Source organism: Vulpes vulpes, chromosome 12 (genome assembly GCF_048418805.1).
Source record: "Vulpes vulpes isolate BD-2025 chromosome 12, VulVul3, whole genome shotgun sequence".
NCBI classification, from domain to species: Eukaryota; Metazoa; Chordata; class Mammalia; order Carnivora; family Canidae; genus Vulpes; species Vulpes vulpes.
The window spans coordinates 79,310,342-79,331,748 of NC_132791.1; the positions used below are offsets into that span (position 1 = coordinate 79,310,342).

Here is a 21,407-nt window from a genome sequence, read left to right on the forward strand (position 1 = left end):
GTTGCTACATAAAGGTTCCTTTTACAGCTGCTACAGCTCCAACTTAGGTTTCAGACTTACTCTGGGCCCTGGGTTCTTAACTGGGTTTTTATCTTTTGAACTCTGTCTCCATGCTTCTCTTGGTAATGCCAGTAAATAGATTTGCAAAATAAAGTCAGTGATGATGGCATATGGGCTGGCATTTATGTAAGCTGCTCTTTTATCCAGCTTTGATACCTCTACAAGTGCATGCCTGTGGCATTGGGAACTATGTGACTTTATGTGACATTTCGGATGCTCACTGCACTCCAGAGTCTTGGACATTCTCCTTTTGCTAGAGTGGGCTTCCTCTCAGAATATCTCCCAATCTGCCTTTCTGATGAGCTGGGACTGTCCCAGGTGCTGAGATTGCCTCATACTGTCCTGCTTAGCTAGGCTATACTTAGCCAAGTTCCAAGCTATGACTAATCCATTTTTGCATTTAGACAATGGAAAATTGTTCTAAGTTTATTGTAGATTTTATTGGGGATAAAATATTTATTCTTATTCAATTGGTTTATTTGAGAGAAGTCCAATGCTTATTTTACTTAAATACTATTTCATATGAAATTTTATTTTATTTGGGGGAATAAGAAAATAATTTCATTTATTTATTTTTGTTCATATTCACAATGGAAAGCCAGATTAAGTTCTATAGTACGAATAAATAAAAACTTTGTTTAACAACTTGTCAGCTTGAACAATGACATGGCAAATGTAAAATTAAATTTTAATGTATTTTTGAAATATGAGGAAAGGATAACCATACAAAAAGTTATATTATGAGGCTAGGAAGCATTAACCATTTTTATAAGAACATTAATAATTTACCATTAAGAAAAGGTGAAATGAAAAATCTTTGCAAACACTCTGAAGCAAACATCTTAAAAAAGAAGTTAATGATCTTTAAGTAGATGTCAAATAGAGTCTGTAATTTTATTTGAAAATCCATTTTATTTTTTAGAGTCAGTTAGTATGTATAAACTATCCTTAAAAGATGAAAGAATTTGGTAGAAGCAAATACCTTTGTATTTGTGGCAACAAATACCATTCGTTTGAAAAGCCTAAAATTCCTTATATTTTCTATCCAATCTTAACCCCAATGAGAATGAAATGTGGCCATTGATGTGGTTTATTTTCCTAGACAAAACATATAGCAGAGCAAGAAGGACACTCAAGTATTTCATAGATAAATAAATATGGTGTCCGTTTGTTGCTTGAAATGTACACATGCCATTTGTTACAATCACTGATTCTTGTTCTTGCTGGGCGGTGGGGATGTGGATTGCATACTGTGCAGGCTTTTTACAAACCTTGACTGTGTCAAATGTTTTAGACAGTTACCCCATAAGACCAATAATCACTTTGCAAAAGGAATTCTAAATTATGTGCCTTTAGGGTAAAATGAATTTTGTTCCTGGAATTTGATACTGCTTAATGAAAGCTCCATTTTCTGTGATACCAGATGGAGTACCATATTTCAAGAGTAAGCTCTTGAAAAAACTTCAAAACTGCTATATTATTTCCTTCAATCTCAATAGACAGATATATTAACTAGGATTTTCCAGTTTTATTTTCTTAAAAAGACTGAATCATTTGCTGTGGTTATGGAGTTATTAATATGCTTACTTTAAAAGAGGTGTATAATGCTATCTTGGATGACTCAAACACATTTTTCTTGCACAAAACAATATCTATCTGTATCAGTCATTACCAACCAGGTTAGAGTGACTAACTTGTCTTCCTGCCGTAAACATCTGGAAAAGTGACCAGTATATCTGAACCAGCTGTTGTCAGATACTAGACCAGGCAGTTCTATTGGAGAAGGTTGAGGTGGGGCAGAGTATCAAAGAGGAGGGGCTCTGAAGAGAAAATATTTTAGAATACCAAGCTGTGCATCTATGGACTGAAACTTCACAAAGTCACCCAAGCAACCACTGCTAGTAAAGTGTAAGTTGAAACATTCTTAGGGCCTTTATAGGGTTAGAAGATACTTGAGTTTTAACTGGTCAGAGTACAGATATCCTGGACACTTCGAGCATTCGGTAGAGACAACAGAGGATCACACCTTGGTCATGGGACCAAACCACCCCTAGAGTAAAGTTACTCTTACCTTATTCTAACCAATCTTAAAAACTGATTGCCTAAACAACTCATGAGAACAAACCTGAAAAATGGATTACCAAGACAAAGTACAACATTCTTTAAAGGAAGAAAACAAAGTCCAAACAACATAGTTTTCACAATTTCTGCTATCCACAGAAAATTCACAGACATGCAAAGAAGCAGGAAAAGGTGTCCATTAACTAGGAGAAAATCCAGCCAATAGAAACAGATCTGGAAATAACAACAGGGATTGGTGGATTAGCATTAAAATCATTATTACAGTTAAGTATAAATATATGAAGTCAAACATAGACATAATGAAGGGGGAAAATAAAAATATTAAAAATACCCAGTTGGAATTTCTAGAAATGAAAATGCAATGTATATTTAAAACAAACTATTCACTGGATGGTTTTAAGAGAAAATTAGATAGTTAAAAAAATCCATAATTTGGAAACACTGTAAGTGAATATATGCAAAATGAAGTACAGGGAGAACAAAAGGGTCAGAATGTAGAGCTCAGTGATGTATGAGGAAATAGGAAAGTAGCCAGGATACATATGATTGGAATTGCAGAAGGAGAAGAAGGTCAAAATAATTTTAAAATGATGGCTTAGGGGATCCCTGGGTGGCTCAGTGGTAGCACCTGCCTTCGGCCCAGGGCATGATCCTGGAGTCCCAGGATCAAGTCCTACATCAGGCTCCCTGCATGGAGCCTGATTCTCCCTCTGTCTGTGTCTCTGCCTCTCTCTCTCTCTCTCTCTCTCTCTCTGTGTCTCTCATGAATAAATAAATAAAAAATAAAACAGAATAAAATAAAATGATGGCTTAAAATCATTCTAAATTTGATATGAATTTTCAAGTCACACATCTGAGAAGCTCAACAAACCTACGCAGTATAAAGACACAAAAAACCCAAGGGTACATAATAACCAAATTATGGGGAACCAATAATAAGGAGAAATTCTTAAAAACAGTCACAGAAAATAACCACACATTGCTTACAAGGGAAAATAGGTAAGAACAACTGAACTTTTATTTAAAAATGCAAGCCAGAGGGATCCCTGGGTGGCGCAGCAGTTTGGCGCCTGCCTTTGGCCCAGGGCGCGATCCTGGAGACCCGGGATCGAATCCCACGTCGGGCTCCCAGTGCATGGAGCCTGCTTCTCCCTCTGCCTGTGACTCTGCCTCTGTCTCTATCTCTCTCTCTCTGTGACTATCATAAATAAATAAAAATTAAAAAAAAATGCAAGCCAGAAAATAGGAGAACACTACCATTAGAGCTCTGAAAAAGAAAAATGAAGGCCAATCTCTAACTTTCTATTTCAATGAAAATAGTCCTGCAGAGTGAAGTTTAAATAATTTTTTTTCAGAAAAACAAAAGCTCGGAGAATCTGTCCCCAGTAGATGTGTATTACAAAAATATTAGGGTTAATTCTGGCTGAATGAGGATGATCCTGTGTAGAAACCCAAACCCACATATGAGAATGCAGTGAGTCAGCATAGGTAAATATAAAATAACTTTTTCCTCTCTCTTTTCCTTTTTCTTCTTATTATACTTTCTTCTTATTTAAAAAATGATTTTTGTGAATACTTTTATGACCTGGGACTAGGCAAAGTGCTTATACATGATATCTAAATAATGACTGATAAAAAATTGATTCATTAATACTTCATCGATATTTAATATCTTCAGCTCTTGAAAGACACTGTTAGGATGAAAAGACAAGCTATGGATGGGGAGAAAATATTTTCCAATCTCATATGTGACAAAGAGTTTGAATACAGAATATTTAAAGAATTCAAAACTAAATAATAAACTATACAACCTGATTATGAACTAGGCAGAAAATATGAATAGACATTCCACTAAAGAGGATACAAAGATGGCTAATAAGCACATGAAAAGAAGCTCAACATCTTTGGCCATTTGGGAAATCCAAACTGAAACCACAATGAAACACTACTGTATGTGTATTAGAATGGTTAAATTAAAAAATGCTGGTACTACCAGGGGTTGGTACTACCAGGTGCTGGATACAGAACACCCCTAACTCTCGCACATTGTTGGTAGGAACAACAAATGGTATAGTCACTACAAAATCACTTGACAGTTTCTCATAAGGTTAAACCCATCAATCTCATTTCTGGGTCTCTGCCCTAGAGAATGAAAACTTAAGCTCACACAAAAACTTACACACAAATGTTCATAGCACCTGTACATATCATGACTTAAAACTGGAAAACATTCAAATACTCTTCAACTAGTGAATAGGTAAACAAAATGTTTTATATTCATAAAATGAAATATTGTGAACAAAATAAAGGTACAAACTACTGATACATTCAACAGCTTGCTTAAACTTTACATACACTGTTTTAGGTGAAATAAGTCAATCTCAAAAGGTGAGATGTGCTATTGTTTCATCTGTATGAAATTCTCAAAAAGATAAAAACTATAGTGATGGAGAACAGACCAGAGTTTTCCAGGGACTGGGGACTGGGGGTGTATGCCTTAGCCAGGGTTCTCCAAAGAAACAGAAGCAATATATATTATTATATTAATATTATTATAAGGAGTTGGCTCATATGATTATGGAGGCTTAGAAGCTCCAAGATCTGCAAGATGAGTTGGCAAGCTGGAGACCCAGGAGTGTTAATGGTGTAGCTTGAAGACTAGAGCATGCTGGCAACACTAGGAGAGATGACGTTTCAGGTTAAGTCCAATGACAGGAAAAAGCTGATGTCCCAGTCCAAAAGCCAGGAGACAGGAGAAATTTCTCTCTTACTAAAGCAAACATCAGTCTTTTTTGTTCTAATCAGGCCTTCAACTGATAGGATGAGCGCTTTACATTAGGTAGGGCAAGCTGATTTACTCAGTCTATTGACATAAATGTTAAATTAATTCAAAAACACCCTCACAGAAAAACTTAGGATAATGTTTGACCAAATATCTGGGCACCCAGTGTCCCAGTCAAGTCAACACATAAAATTAGCCATCACAGGATATATTTACAACTTGGTTGCACAGGGGGTTTGGGGGGAGTTTGGAACTTTTCTGTATTCTGATTATGGTGGTGGTTACACAAATTTATACATGTGTTAAAATCTAAAGAATGATACGCAAAAATGAAAATAAACTATTCTCCTATATGATAGCTTTAAAAGTAAGAGTAAAAAATACTTACTAAAATAAAGATAGTAATATAATGTATGGAGTTTGTAGCATATGTAGAAATAAAACATACCACAGTGAGAGCACAAAATCTGGAAGAGGGTGAGTTCAAGTGTATTATTTTTACATTATCCATGAAGTGGCACAATATTTAAAGACATACTGTGATAATTTATGGATGCTGCTGTAAACTCCAGCATAACCAGCAAAAATAAGAATAAAGAAGCACATCAATATATCAAAAGAATAGATGAAAAATGCTCAGTTCAGCCAAATGGATGCCAGGGAATTGGTCGGGGGAAAAACCTAAAGCATTGATGGGACAAATTTTTAAAAGTAATATGGTACACTAAGATACAACCTTATCAATAATTACATTGAACCTAAATGAACTAAACTCTTCAATAAAGAAGCAGAAATTATCAGAATTCATAACCCCCCACCAAAGACAACCCAAACTCAACCATATGTTGCCTACAATATATACACTTTAAACATAAGAACATAATTGGTTAAAAGCAAGAGGATGAAAAATTATCTAATCTTCAAATATTAATCATAATAAAGTTTGACTGGTCAACAAATTACACCCCAGGAGAAAGAATATTATTGAGGATAAAGAGTAAAGTATAAAAAATGATGCAAAGGAACAATTCATGAAAAAAAACATAATAATCCTAAGATAAGTAAGCCCCATAACAGAGCTTGTAAATGTATAAAAGCAGCACTGAGAGAGCCAAAGGAAAACTGGATGAAGCCACAATTGTGGATGGAGGTTTAAATGTTCTTCCTCAGTAACTGACGTCTGAGCTGACAGAAAAATCAGTAAGGGTATGGAAAATTGAAACACCACTACCCACATGACCTGATTGATATTTATGGGACAGCACAACAAAAGAAGAAAACATGTTTTTTTCAAGTGACGTGAACCATGAAGATAACTAGAGTCTGCTCAGGACAATAGTAAAACTCAGTAAATTTGTAAGATCTTAAATCATACAAAGCGTATACTCTGTTCACAAGAAAATTAAAGTAGAAATATAAAACAGAAAGCCATCTGGAAAACCACAAAATATTTGGAAAGTAAAAAGCACTCTTCTAAATAATCCATGGGTTAAAGAGGATATGAATTGAGTGGAATTAAACACAACACAACAAAATAATTAGGGTAAAGTGCAATCAGTGCTTTGATGGAAATTTATACCAGAGTATGTACATTGTCAAATTCCACTGAACTATATGTTTAAAATGAGTGGATTTTATTTTAAGTAAAGTATGCCTCGATTTAGAAATATAGCTATTATTTATTGGGGGAAACACCCATTCCACCAACTTTAGGGGTCAAGAATAATTTCCTGAATATCATGCTTTTGTTGACTATGTATAAGATGATTATTGTGCAATAAGGAGTAATAGCAGCATTAGTGAATGCCTACTATTTCATAAGCACTGTGCCAATTATCAAGGATGTCAATATGATTAAGACCTTTCTCTGCTGTCTTAACTGCTTGACATGTCACCTTGCATGGCTGGAGCTGTGTTTGGCCATATGATGCCAGATGGTGCCAAAGCCCAAATTGTGTATTGCACTTTTTATCACAAAAGCTAAAAAAATCTACAGATACACATTCACCTGTGTATTTTCCAATTTTTATTCATTCTAAGTTCTCTGGGGATGCTGAGAATAAACATACACTCTTCGTTTTGGTCATTCCATGTAGAAAATTGGAATCTTACTCAGTGATTTTGAAATGATCCTTGTCTTCAAGCAAACAACTTTGAGCTGATGTGTCCTATGCCCTAATAAGTTGATTCTAAGATTGGGCTTGGGTGACTTGGCCATGATACTGTCAACTCTGCTGGAACTAACATTGGCAAATGTGAGGGACAAACCAGATGATTATAAACATTGCTTTCCACTCTTCAACAACGATCTACTAAAAAATCAGAATTAGGATGTAAGTTTATTCATGGTCAATATCAGACACCACTCAGAAAAATCCTGATCTGTTTCTTATACCAAGACTTACTGAGTTTTTATATTTAGTCAATGAAATCACCATTTTTATATATAAATACTTACCTAAAGTCATGGGGTTTTTTTTTGGCAGTGGGAAATTTTTAAACATATTAATTAAATGTTATTGGGTATTCAGTGACTAATGAAATGAATATGGATTAAAATGAGAGTTGGAGATAAAAACGTAAATTTAGTGAGATGATTCTTTTTATATGACTCAGAAAAAAAGTGTAGAACATGTTAACACCTAGATAAGGAAGGCCAAAAGCATTTATTTTAAACTTAACATTAGTGTTTTCAAAGAAACATTTGAGAGCTTATCTGTGGCTAAAATGTTCTTTAGTGATCACTTGGTTTGGTAGGAAAAAAGTGAGAGAAAAAAGGCAATGAGTTTAAAGGAAATGATATAAACTATTTATGTGCCTTTTTTTCTTCTTTTTTTTTTCTATGTGCCTTTTTAAGACATTTCTAAGCTGAGAATATTTGAAAGAGAAAATAGGGAGGCTGTGACAGGTGACATCAGCAAATACTGCACCCATTTTTTTCACTTTTTCTTTACTTCCTGAAATTCATGCTAATGTTTACAAAATCTGCATGAATGTTCAAGAAAAAAATGAATATTAGCCAGATGATTATAATCAACTATGATTATATTTTTGTATTTCAGTGCATGAGCATCTATTATTAAATTAGTGTTACAAATGTGCTGTGGCCAGAATATGGACAATATTCTATCATGTGCATGAACTCTTTCATTTAAGTATTTCCTTATTTTTATTTATTTATTTAATATATATATATATTTAAAGATTTTATTTATTTATTAATGAAAGACACACACACACACACACACACACACACACAGAGAAGCAGAGACACAGGCAGAGGGGGAAGCAGGTTCCATGCAGGGAGCCTGATGTGGGACACAATCCTGGGACTCTAGGATCACACCCTGGGCCTAAGGCAGGCGCTAAACTGCTGAGCCACCCAAGGATTCCAGTATTTCCTTATTTTTACTACATAGAGCACTATAATATGGCTCTAAAATAAATAGTACCACAATCAATATGTGTACATAAATCTGTGTGTGTCAATATAATCCTTCCCTTATAAGTACCTTCTAGAAGCAAAGTTAATTGGTAACAGGGAGCCAATGTTTTATTTTATTTATTTTAAAGATTTTATTTATTTATTCATGAGAGACAGAGGGAGCGAGAGGGAAAGGCAGAGATATGGGCAGAGGGAGAAGCAGGCCCCATGCAGGGAGCCCGATGTGGGACTCCATCCTGGTCTCCAGGATCAGGCCCTGGGCCAAAGGCTGTGCTAAACTGCTGAGCCCCCCCGGCTTCCTGGGAGCCAATGTTTTAAAGGCTTTTAAATGCATTTCCAATTTTTAAGGAAAGGTTTTATAATTTATAAATTTATTTATATAATAAATTATATGTATTTATTTAATATACATTTACATAATAAAATTAATATATACAATTTGTGACCTCATCAGTAATATGTAAGCATGCTTATTTCATCATGCCCTTGCTAATAATATGTATTAATATTTTAAAATACCTTGCTAACTTGAAACCTAATGGTTAAATTTTCATTAGTTTGATTAGCTGTGAAGATAAATGTTTTTTCGTTATGCTAGTTGTAGTTCTTACTTTAAAAGTCCTTATTCCATTGCTGTCCTCTAGGGATAAAAAAAGACCTACATATTTAATTTTAAAATTTTTAGTAGTCATGTTGTAAAAACTAAGGGGTGGCTGAGTAGCTCAGTCAGTTGAGCATCCCACTTGTGATCTCAGCTCAGATGTTGACCTCAAAGTCGTTAGTCCGAGCCCTGCGTTAGGCTCCATGCTGGGTGTGGAACCTACTTAAAAAAAAAGTGTAAAGAAATGTAGGAAATTAGTTTTAGTCATTTAGTCTATTTAGTATGATTACCATTTGAACATGAAATAAACAAAATTATTAGGGAGAAATTAAAATTTTTCTATGCAAAATCTGAAATCTGGTGTGTATATGACACATACATCTTAGGACTGCCCACATCATCACATGGGCTAGGGGATGCCTGTTGAACAGGGTAGTCTTTGAAGGGTCATCTATTCTTTTCTGAGAATTCTCATCTCAGGGATATTTCTGGGACAACAGAACTCATTCAGAAGTGTCAAGAGAGGAATAGGAAAATAGAGTCGGTTTCTATTGGGGGTGAGCCTAGGATTTCTTTACCTGATTATACAAACACACTAAGAGTCCATTCCTCTGTCAGTGGTGCAGTAACACAGGTGAGGACCACCTCACACAGGAAATTGAAAATTGAATCAGTGCCACAGATGTTGAGCTTGATCCCAGGCATGGCACATAAGACTCCTTGGAAACATAGTTCTTCTTCATCTTTGGTATACATGCAATTAAACTCTCCCTAGTGTCTAAACCACCCTGAACTCTGGAATCATCCTGAACTGGTGAGTTCAGAGATGTCTTCTCTAACACAATCCATTCACTAATAAAAGCATTTGGAAGTGTATGTAGAAATAACTTTTGTTTGTTTTGAATAATACCAATAGTTAGGAATTCTTGATTTTTCCCATCTACTTTTGTAACCTTTCATTAAAATTCTTATTTGCCTCTCCATATTTTTTAAAAGATAGTTAATATAGTTTTTTCTGTTAAATATACATACACATGCCATATTTGAATCTCCCTCACTTTTGCAAAGTATATTAATGCATAGTATTAATATAGTTTTAACATACTACATATATAAACAGTGTTAGGACCAGAGCTATTCATAACCATAGTATATTAATTATTGATTTACACATAAATAAAGCATTCATAAATATTTTATAATTAAATGTACATGTCCATCTAAATGTAAATATGTATATTTTATACACACGCACGTAGAATATTCTTGTTAGCCAGTTGTGTGACATACAATTGTGATGCTTAAAGCTTAATTATTAAAATGATAAACTACTGAAATTGAGCATTGTATCATTTAATTACATGAGGGATAATGTTTTCTCACCATGGACAGCATTTGTTCTTAGAGAAAAATGTCGCTTCTTGGAAGGGCTTGAGAAATAGTTTCTGACTTAGTGGAAGAAACACCTCTCTGAAGTGGGGCTGAGATGGGCTGCAGGCACTGGCGTGCTTGCCTTCCTCTGGCAGAAAGATGAGGCATAAAGAGGAGACACTTGGATATATTTGCTGATTCTTGCATCTTAATGATTTTCTGGGGAATGTCTGTCCCTGCCTCTGCACCTTCTCGCATAGCTGAAGCCATCAGGGACAGTTAATTGGAAACCCCATCTTGAACCTGACCAAGTTTACCATTTTTGCAAGTCCTGTTCTTTTTGGAATTTTCACTGATTCCCAGAGATTTACACTCCAGCGTCTCATTGTCCTCAACCTTAGCTTTCCAACGTGCTATGTTTTTGCCTGCAATGAACTCATAGTCCTCTTGTAATTTTCCCTTGGAGAATCCATACTGATGAAAGAGAATTAGTTAGAAATGTTAACATTTACCAAAGCATTGTAAGATTGAAAAAGAGGTGCATGGAAATATCATGGTAAATGACTTAAAAATCCCCACTTGGTGTATTTCTCACGTCCCAAAGTCCTTTAGGGATACTCTGTCTTTGAGAACTCTTAAATCCCACCCTTGCACCAGTGCAGGGCCTCATCTTTCCCCAATTTTCAATTTTGAATCCCCTTAAAAATTTTAAAGTAAATGTACGTTTCAGAATTATAAATTTTTGTGCAATGGTCTAGCCAAGAAAACTGAGGAGTATACTTAATAGAAATGTGCAAAAGTCCTTTCTTAGCACAGTGGTCTTGCCTATGAGCTTTGGTTCTCATTAATGAATAGTATTTTACTCAATATTCATTGTGCATGAAAGACTCTGATAATATTTCATTTATAAAGAGCACAAATGCCTAATTTTTAGAGTAATCCCTTTGTTGTATGAGTTATACAACAGAGTCAAACCCAGGGCATATTTCTGGCATTCAGTAGTGGTAATTTATCTAAAAATGTTATTTTTAAATGTTTGGAAGCACTGGAGAAAAACTTAGTTAAAAAGAAATCAAACCAAGTGTTGGTTTTAGGTTTCAGTGTCAGTTAATGCAATTTTGAAAGTTGTTGCTCTGTTGCTCTGTTGGATTCTCTTGCTATTTCCTGACCAAATATATTCTGAGAGTGAAATGGAAGAGGCTCCATTATTGGGGCAATGTGTCATCCTGGTACAGCTATGAACTAGCCTTATCCTTGCTCTGACTGAACTAACTTTTTAGGGAATTCAAACTACCACGAATCATGTATTTCAATTGAAATAATCAGATGGGTAATTTGAATAGGAATATATTAATCAATATCTTGGGGTCAACCAGGTTTATTTTTGATGTGTAGATTTCAACACAAGTGTGAATAGATTACAATATTGATTTTGAATTTTTTTTGTTGGGCATCTAGTATTATGCCTACCATATATCTGCTCAATAAATGTTAAATGAATAAGTAAATTAATGAATTTTTAAAAATTTGCTTTTGGGTATGAAAATACACTTAAACCTAACATGCCAGTAGGAGCAATTTCAGCAATATACCACATGATGGGGTTGCTATTCTATGAACAAAGACTTCTAAAGTGAAAGAACCCTTGCTGCATTTCTGGTTAGGGTGAAATAATTTAGAGATAGGCAGAAAACAATAAAAAAGTTCTCCAAAAAAGACCACCTTCTTTTTCTGGATTAAATATTGTACAATCATTTTAAAGCAGATGCCTTAAACAACAACAACAACAATGTAGAGCAGTGATTTCAAGTATGGATCAAATCTGAACTACCCAATGTATTTTATTTTATTTATTTATTTTTAAGGATTTTATTTATTTACTCATGAGACACACACACACACACACACACACAGAGAGAGAGAGAGAGAGAGAGAGAGAGAGGCAGAGACACAGGCAGAGGGAGAAGCAGGCTCCATGTAGGGAGCCCGATGTGGGACTCTATCTGGGTCTCCAGGATCACACCTTGGACTGAAGGCGGTGCTAAACCGCTGAACCACCCAGGCTGCCCACCCAATGTATTTTAAACAACAGATACTTTTGTCTTACCTTAGACTTTCTAAATCATAAATACTTGGAGTAGAGAGATCTGTATTGAAAAACAAACCAAAAACCCCAAAACCAACTCAGCTGATTCTCTTAGAATTGAGACTCTAAAATAGTGGGATATATAATTAAATTTATTAAATTTTTGCCTATTTAAAATGGCATATTATAAGGAAATGAGAGAAATGTACTTTCAACAGAATAAGAGACAAGAGATAGGCAAAACCAATGTGATAGTTCAGAAGTTACACAACTGGGAGACCCTTTTAATGTGTGGGCAGTCATTTCTGTAACTGCCTGTGGTCCTTAAGATTATAACTCTTTTTTTTTTACAAAGCTACTTTTAATACTTTGGGGTGAGCCCCACAGGAATAAAAAACACTGGGAAGTGGTAACCCCCCAAAATATGGAACGCTTCACGAATTTGCGTGTCATCCTTGCGCAGGGGCCATGCTAATCTTCTCTGTATCGTTAAGATTATAACTCTTTTAATGCACATTACAATCATTGGCATTTGTAATGATTCCATACGTCATTTGTTTCCAGAATACTTCACAATACATTTTCAAAAATCCCTAAAAAAACAAAACTACCAGCAGCAATAAAAAAGAAAATAAACCTTTGTAGAATCATCCTTTCTGTTCCCCAAAGTTCTAATTACTATACAGCCTTTTAATCTCCTATTGCTCAGTGAAACTTCAGGGATATATTTTGTCTGCTTTCTGCTTTGAATATTTGTTTGTGCATCTCTGAATAGTCTATATCCTACTTATCTTTTCCTTTTTTTGCATTCATCCCAATGCTTTATGAAAATAGACATTTGATTTGACTTCAAATCATGCTTAGATAGCTAGAAAATTCATTCATATCTAATTTTCCTGATATGTCCAAGAATTGAGGCTTAGTTTATTATATTATTTATTCTTTTATTATGTGAGAAGGAAAGAGATTTGTGTGGAATGGTTTCTCTGGAAGTTTTCTAGTTAGGAGTCCTTCCTTTGTCTCTGATATGACTCTGTATCTTGATATTCCTTACCAAACAAAAACAATAAAATGTCTTACAAGCACACATATGAGACTCCAAAAGGAACTATATTTTAATGTTCCTGAAGATCGAGTGATATTTTAACTCTCTTAATTTTTGAGTAAAGCATTTTTGATAAAGAATCTGCATCCACAGAAAGAAGAGAATACAAAACATTTATTTTTATTATGTTTTTCTCCCAGTTTTGGTTTCAAATATATTAAAATTGAATGGATGGATAATTCAGTCAGATTTAACTTCTGTTAAAAACTAGTCAGTGTAGGATTTATGCATGACTCATATTTTGCTACAGTAGAATTAGCCATGGGAAATGACAATGCACATGTGGCAGAGGAAATCATCCTGTTGGCTTATGTTTGGTTTTTCCAGATAATGCTGGGTGGTTCATACATTTTAGGTAAAAAGAAATTTCAATTTACAAATTTAATTCCACCAATCTATTCTGATGTAGACCTAAAATGTGATTTGTTCAAATATTTTGTATCATTATCTTTAATTAGATTTTGCTCTATGATAGTCAATTTGTCATGACCTTAGTATGAGGCAAACGGGATAGTGGAGTTTTAATTTAGTGCTTATAAAATCAACAGGGCTGAGAAGGGGCTTCCTATCATTTATTTCACTGACAATTTAATTAGAACTTGAAGAAATACTTTTGAGCAAACTTTAATGCATGTATTAGCCAGCATTATGTAACATTGAAAGGATCTGCAAATATCTTCAAATATGACTATTTCTTCTTTGTCAAGATCTAAATTTTATTCTAATTTGTTTATAAAATGCTAATAAGGCATCCTCTGTCAAGCTTCGTTTTCAGTATTCCAAACAGAACTGTTATTTGCCTCCTGTTATTTATGACTCGAAAGTGGTCTTTTAAGCCTCATGCTGCTTTGTTTAGAATTATTTTTCTACCAACTGAACCCATCTATTAGAACTCCTGATCTGATGCTTTGAGAAAGGTGAGCCAGAATTCAGACTCAGAATGCCCCTTTAATATGCATAATATAATATAATATAATATAATACAATATAATATAATATAGTGTGGGCATATCATATATATGTGTAACAGAATTTTCAAAAAGTAAATCCAGTTTTCCTCAACATTTTTCTTTCCCTTTTTGGAAGAAATTATCATTATTTAAGAAAATACCCAACTAAAATTTAGGATAGTAGCTGAGAGCCTGAGGCAAATATTACTGAATAAATAAACTAACTAATATTTTAAATTTGGATGTGGATGAAGACAACACCAAGATAGTGGAGCATTACACTGGTTGGCTCAGGGACTTTAATCTAAAACTTCATTGAAATTGTCTATATTTCTGTGATAAAAAAATCACTGCCTCACTCAGTGTTCAAGTCTGCTACATGTTCCAGTTTTCTGCAAGCTTTATGCATATGTATATGGTGTGTAAATTAAAAATGAAGCTTTTCTGTGATGCACAAGTTGTAAACTGAATTACTTTAGTAGAGGAAGGATTTAGAACTATAGGTAAAGTAATCATGAGTGTATAGAAAACTAGGAGAGAGATTATACTCTCAATATGCCTAGAATGTAAACTTGTTTAGCTTTTATCAGACCACAGTTAATATTTGGGTTGTAATAATACACAGTAACTAAGATATACAATACTCTTTATTGGGTACTTTATGTAGTATAACTCTTAATATTTACAATAGCCTATGAAGTAGATATGATTTCCTCTTGTAGATATGGCTCAAAAAAGGTACGGCATTTGCTCAAAATCACACAGCCACTGACTGTTAAAATCCAAGCTTGAATTCAGATCTATCTGATTTCTGAGCATTTCTTTCCTCTACACCACATATATGCATGTATGTGAAGATGAGATAAATACGTGTATCTTAACTTCATAAGTTATAAGTAGCGATGGATAATAAAAGAAACAGTAAACTGTTCAGTGGAAGGTTCTATAGGACATGGGAATCTCCTGGCCTGGAAAGAGTTTTAGAAATGGGGGTGCTAGCCTGACACCTGGCAAAGGGAGCCACCTGTGGTCACACAAGTGTACAAGGCCATCCAGGGCCAGGGGAATGAGAGGTTAAGTTCAACAGCATGAACTGAAAAGTCCAGTGGAAGGGCACTGACATTCAACTTAATAATTTTGCCTGGGATCCAACCCTGTCTAGGTCTTGCAGTTTATGATTTAATACTTTTTTGGGCAAAGGACCGATGCACCGGATGACCTTCTCTTCTCAGGAGGCTTTCAATTGAATTCATGGGAAGGTCTGTGAACCATAAAACATAGAGATGATTTTTTTTAAATCTCATTTATTTCTCCCCAAACCGACAAAAGGTCTGAGGTACAAAGGTCAGCCTTTATTGTAGCAGTAAAAATGCTCCTATTTATTTTCAATTAGTGGGCTGGGAGACTGTGGTGGTGATGAATGGCTGCCCTGGAGGAGGAGAATTCTTTCGACTCCAGACTCTCCAGCCTGAGCCCATTTGGATGGACATGCCTTGGAGCTGATGCCTCTAGGCCGGGGTCAAGCCTGCTCACAGACCCTTTAAAAGAGCATTGGTTTCAATGGACAATGAAAGAGAAACATGCTTTGCAATTCTTTGGCCCATTGTCTCCTTCCAAGGTTCTATTTCAGGAGAAAGAAAAGATATAGAAAGAGGTGGCTGCACATAAAATTGATTGAAAAATTGCTCAAAATTAATTTGAAGGGCTAATTAAATGTAATTGAATGAGTTGCTAGACATAAATCAAAATCAAAAGCTTTTCTTTCTTCTTCTTTCTAAACCTCCTCAGGGATTCTCCTCCAATTTGGACTCATCGTAGCCAAGGCAGCTGTGTAGTTGAATATAATTTAATACTGCACTCCCTAGGCAATCTGTCTCTGGTTTGAGCAGCAATGTTAGTCACACAATCATGAAACCATAATGAAGGCACTTTGGGAGGCCATCCGGGCATTCTTACCTAAACCATCCCCAAACTGATTATGGGTTGCTTTTAAATTCAATCAAATTCTTATCAGATGCTGACTTTCCTCTGCAGTAAAGCAACTGCCTTAACCATTCTATCACTAGGAACATACGCAATATGTTTATAACATTTAGCTTCATACCTGCTACTCATTTGTCCATGCACTTGTCTGTCTCCCCCAGTTAAGGCCCTGTAAGACATGGTTTATAGCTGTTAATTTCCTCGGCACAACATATAATGAAGCAGTTTTTTAATAAGTACTTCTCTACAGAGTGATTATGTGGGAAAATAAGTCCTTCTGCAATTTGATTAGTTCTTGCCACAATAGTGTTATAAAACAAACTATCACCAAATTCAGACACTTAAAACAATAATTGATTCTCACTCTTCCATTTGTGGTGCAGATAAGGGTTGACAGAATTAGCTGGGCTTGGTTAGCTTGGCTTCCGAGACATGTTTTGGGGTCAGGTGTTTCCCATGCAGCTCTTACCTTCCTTAGATCATTGGGCAAAGCAGGGCTTATTCTTACCATAGTGTTGGAGGAACTGCAAGAGGTCAAGCCAACCCATTTAAACACATTTCCCCAACGTTCTATTGTTGACACCTCAAACATACGGAAAAGCCATAGGACAATGATAACCCATTCAAGCGCCGCCTAGATTCTACTATTAATATTTTTCTATATTTACTTTATTGCATATATATCCAACCCTATGTCTCTCCTCTCCATCTGTTAATTCATCTTATTTTTATGTATGTCAAAGTTACAGAGAGCAGAATATTTCATATCTAAATGTGTCAGAAAGCACATCATTATCAAGAATTTGATACTTGTTACATTTACAACTTCTGTACAGGGAAATACACAAGTATGGAGCATACTCTTCTATGAGTTTGATAAATGTAGACACTAGTATAACATACTCTTATCAAGTTGTAGAGATGATCATAACCACGGAAAAGTCCCTTCTGGCACTTCACAGTCCTCATTATCCTATCCTTAGAGGCAACCACTGTGTTATTTTGTTTATGTGGTACAGCTTAGCCTGTTCTAGAACTTCATTCATATGACTCATATGCAAAAAAAATCAAAAGTGTAAGGCTTGTTTTACTTAGCATAATAGTTTTTGAGGATTCTCACCTATTTGCATATTCAAAGTTTCTTTTTATTGCTGAGTAGTATTACGTTGTGTGAATATACCAGGGTATTTCCATTCTCCTGTTGATGGATGTGTGAGCTCTTTCCAGTTTTTTTTACAACTTTAAATAAAACTGCTATGATCATTCTTATAGATTTCTTTTTTGTGAACATATGCTTTCTTTCATTTGCATAAATACATAAGAGTAGAATTACTGGTAAGTTTATGTTATGATTTAAAATATTGCCACATTTTTTTTTACACTTTTGTCTTCAAAAGTGGGAGCCTAATTCCATGCCCTGTATTAGTGGCTGGGACTTAGAGTATATGGAAGAAGTGATGATGCATAGTTTCAAAGACTAAGTCATGAAAGGCATCTTGACTTTCTCCTCATTTTCTTTCTTGGATTACCTATTCTAGGCCAAGTCAATGGACATATTAGAAGAAAAATTAAACAGGCCTAGGAAAAGAATCATATAGTGAGAAAATAAATTTTCTTTCCAACGGTTTGCAAGCAACCGAGTTATATGTGTGAACCATCTTGGAAGTGGGTTCTACAGCACCAATCAGACCTTCAGATGACAGAAGCCCTAGTCCATACCAGACTAAAATTTCATGAGAGATCTAGCTAAGCTGCCTCTGAATTTCTGACCCCCAGAAACTGTGTGATCATACATTATCCACTTAGCTTTTCAGCCCCTAGGTTTCGGGTAGTTTTGTATGTAGCAATAAATAACTAATAGAGCTTATTCTATGTGGGCTCCAGCTTGTCCTTGTTCTCCTCCATTTTATGTCCATCTTCTCTTCTTGATTATATACCTTGTAGACTTCAACTTGAAAACAAAACATTATAGAGCTTGGTTTAACTATCTCCCACAGTTGCATAGGGTCAAATCATTCTAGTGGTTTGCTTCTCTATTTGTACTCTGACTGATATAGAATTCATGAACAAGAGTGATCCCATGGGGCAGAATCTTAAGCATATGCTTGATAAATTGTTTCTGGAATATTTGGGATTGATGTTTTTGATCAGATTAGATTTAGACATTAATGACCATCTATTAATGGATAAAAGGGGTACCACTAGCCCATGGCATTCAGTAGCAATGTGGTTGTACAAATTATTATTTCCTGCAGATACTATAATCAAGTGTGTATTGAAGAAGAAAAGTTAGGAATTTGCTGTTCTAGAATATTTATGTGTGTGTGAAAATAAGGAGTATGATAGGCTAAGTTGGTTGATTTGCTAAGTGCACTGGAAAACTTTGAGGGGAAGGATAAGCTTGGTGCTTATAATTCCCAGTTCAAGGTCCTTATAAAAGACCTGAAAACATCTGTGACTGCTCTAAAAGAAATCTGTCCCTCTATAATCATGGTGTTGAGATTTCTGAAGAGCAAATTCAAAGTCTATTCTGCAGAAATTGACTCAATCAGTTTATCAATGAATCAATCCTTGCCTAAGTGACTTGTAATGAACCCCCATGGTAATTGTCTCACAATGTACTGATGATTCTTCTCAGTACCTATATTCATTTTTTCTCCTTGCTTATAGAGCTGTTAGTAGGCTGAAGTCTAGCAAAGTCTAGAGAATAAGATTAAAGATTGTAGGAGGTATACACACCAAAAGAATTGCATATTTTGCCAATTTATATCAACAACCCCTGGAGGGTAGGTGTGTGAGTGGATATTAAGGAAATTAAAACCATTCCAAAATGTTTTGTTGCTAATATATTTTAGTACAACGGATTTTTTGCATGCCATCATTATACCCTGAAATCTTGACAAATTCATTTGTTAGTTCCAATAATTGTGTAAGCCAGTTCACACCTCAGAGCTTCTTGAATGAAGAAGAGGCTGAGTCCCATGGAGTAAGGACCTCACTCCACTGTCACCTTCTACCAAAGGACATGTGGCTACTTAGTAGGGTGAAGGGAAAGTAACCCAACTTTTCAGTAGTTACTGGAAGTCACTGTGTTACATCAGTCACAGTAGTGACTTATGAAGGTCAAGTGATCATTGGAGTTTTGGCTCAGGTCCATCTCAAAATGGGTCCAATGACTCCCCTGACCTACCCTGTGGTTATTTCTCCAGTTCCAGAATGTATAATTGAAATAGTCCCACTCAGCAACTGTTCCCTGATACATGGAATGTGGGCTATTTTGGTAGGAAAGGCCAAATGGAAGCAACTAGAACTACCTCTACCTTTGAAAAGACTAAACCCCAAATAAAACCACATTCCTGCAGGGATTGTAGAGGCTGTGCCACCATCAAGAGATATTAGTAGTGATCCCCTTCACATCCCCATTTCAACTCACCTTTTTGGCCTGTGGAAAAAAACAGATTGAGTTTAGAAAATAACAGTGGGTTGTTTAAATAATTCAGGTGGTGACTCAAATCTGCTGCTCCAGATGTGGTTTCACTGTTGGATCAAATCAGCATATCCTCTTGCATCTGGTGTGCAGATATTGATCTGGTGAGTGATTTTCTCTATATATCTGTTAGTGAAGATGATGAGGAGGGGATTGCTTCCAGCTGACAGGCATTATTTTTCAGGGTATTCAGCCATTTACCTAGTGGGAGGTTTGTTACATTGTACCACATCCATCATGGCAGGGACAGTGTTTTGTTTTCACTGGAATAGTCATTTACTACAGATATGGATTTTCCTTCCCTGGCTTCTGCCAAAATATAATTTGTGCACTTATGAAACTCCTTATCCACCATCACTGTATTCCATAGAGAATTGCATCTGACCAAGGAACTCATTTTGAAGCAAATGAAGTAAGAGAATGAGACCATATTTATGGAATTCACTTATCTTACCCTGGTCCTCTTCATCTTGAATCAGCTAGCTTGACAAAACAGTGAGATAGTCCTTGACATTTCAGTTATAGAACCAAATAGGTGGAAATGACTTTCTAGGCAGAGGTGGTCCTCCAGGACATGGCATATGCTCTAAATTGGAAACCTTTGCATAAGCACAGCCCATGACTTTAGAATTTGCTGTTCTAGAGGTTTTAGTTAGTTTCAAAGGGAGGAATATTTCTACCAGGGAGAATAACAATAATTCCATTAATGTGACGGGTGAGACCGCCACCTGTCCACTTTGGGCTCCTCATGCCAGTGAGCCAACAGAATGTGATTTACTGTTCTGGCTAGGGTAATTGTTCCTGACTATCAAAGGGATATTGAGCTGTTAGTACACTATGGGGTTATATTAGTTATCTAGGGTTGCAGAAATAAAGTACCACAAACCGGGTAGTATAAAACAATAGAGCTTGGGGTGCCTGGATGGCTTAGTCGGTTGAATGTCCAACTCTTGATTTCAGCTCATGTCATGATCTGGGGGGTGGTGAGACCCAGCCCCACATCAAGCTCCATGATAGGTGTGAAACCTGCTTAAGATTCTCTCCCTCCTCCTCTCCATGTGCCTTCACCCCTGGTTTGGGTATGCTGCCTCTCTCTCTCTAAAAATCTAAATCTAAAAATACAAAAACAAAAATGAAAACAGTAGAACTTTAGTTTCTCATAATACTGGAGTCTAGAAGTCTGAAGTCAAGTTTTCAGTAGGACTAAAATTTCTCTGAGGTCTCTATATGAGGATTTTCTTTCCTTGTCTCTTTCTAGCTTCTGGTGGTTGCTGGCAATTCTTGGCATTCCTTGGTTTATAGCTGCATTGCTATAATCTCTGCCTCCATTGTCACATGGCTTTCTGCTGTGTGATCTGTGTCCATATCTCCTTCTTCTTAAAAGGGCAACATTCATATTGGATTTAAGATTCATCTTAATTCAATATAACCTCATCTTAGCTCAATTACATCTGC

General features: G+C 35.6%; 1 non-coding gene across 1 annotated transcript; it reads right to left on the bottom strand.

Annotated features, from left to right (window-relative positions):
* Window positions 1-12,845: 12,845 nt before the first annotated feature.
* Window positions 12,846-12,949, bottom strand: LOC112920567 (U6 spliceosomal RNA). Its single transcript, XR_003235091.1, has one exon. It is a non-coding gene; the product is annotated as a U6 spliceosomal RNA (small nuclear RNA).
* Between the last annotated feature and the right edge of the window lie 8,458 nt (window positions 12,950-21,407).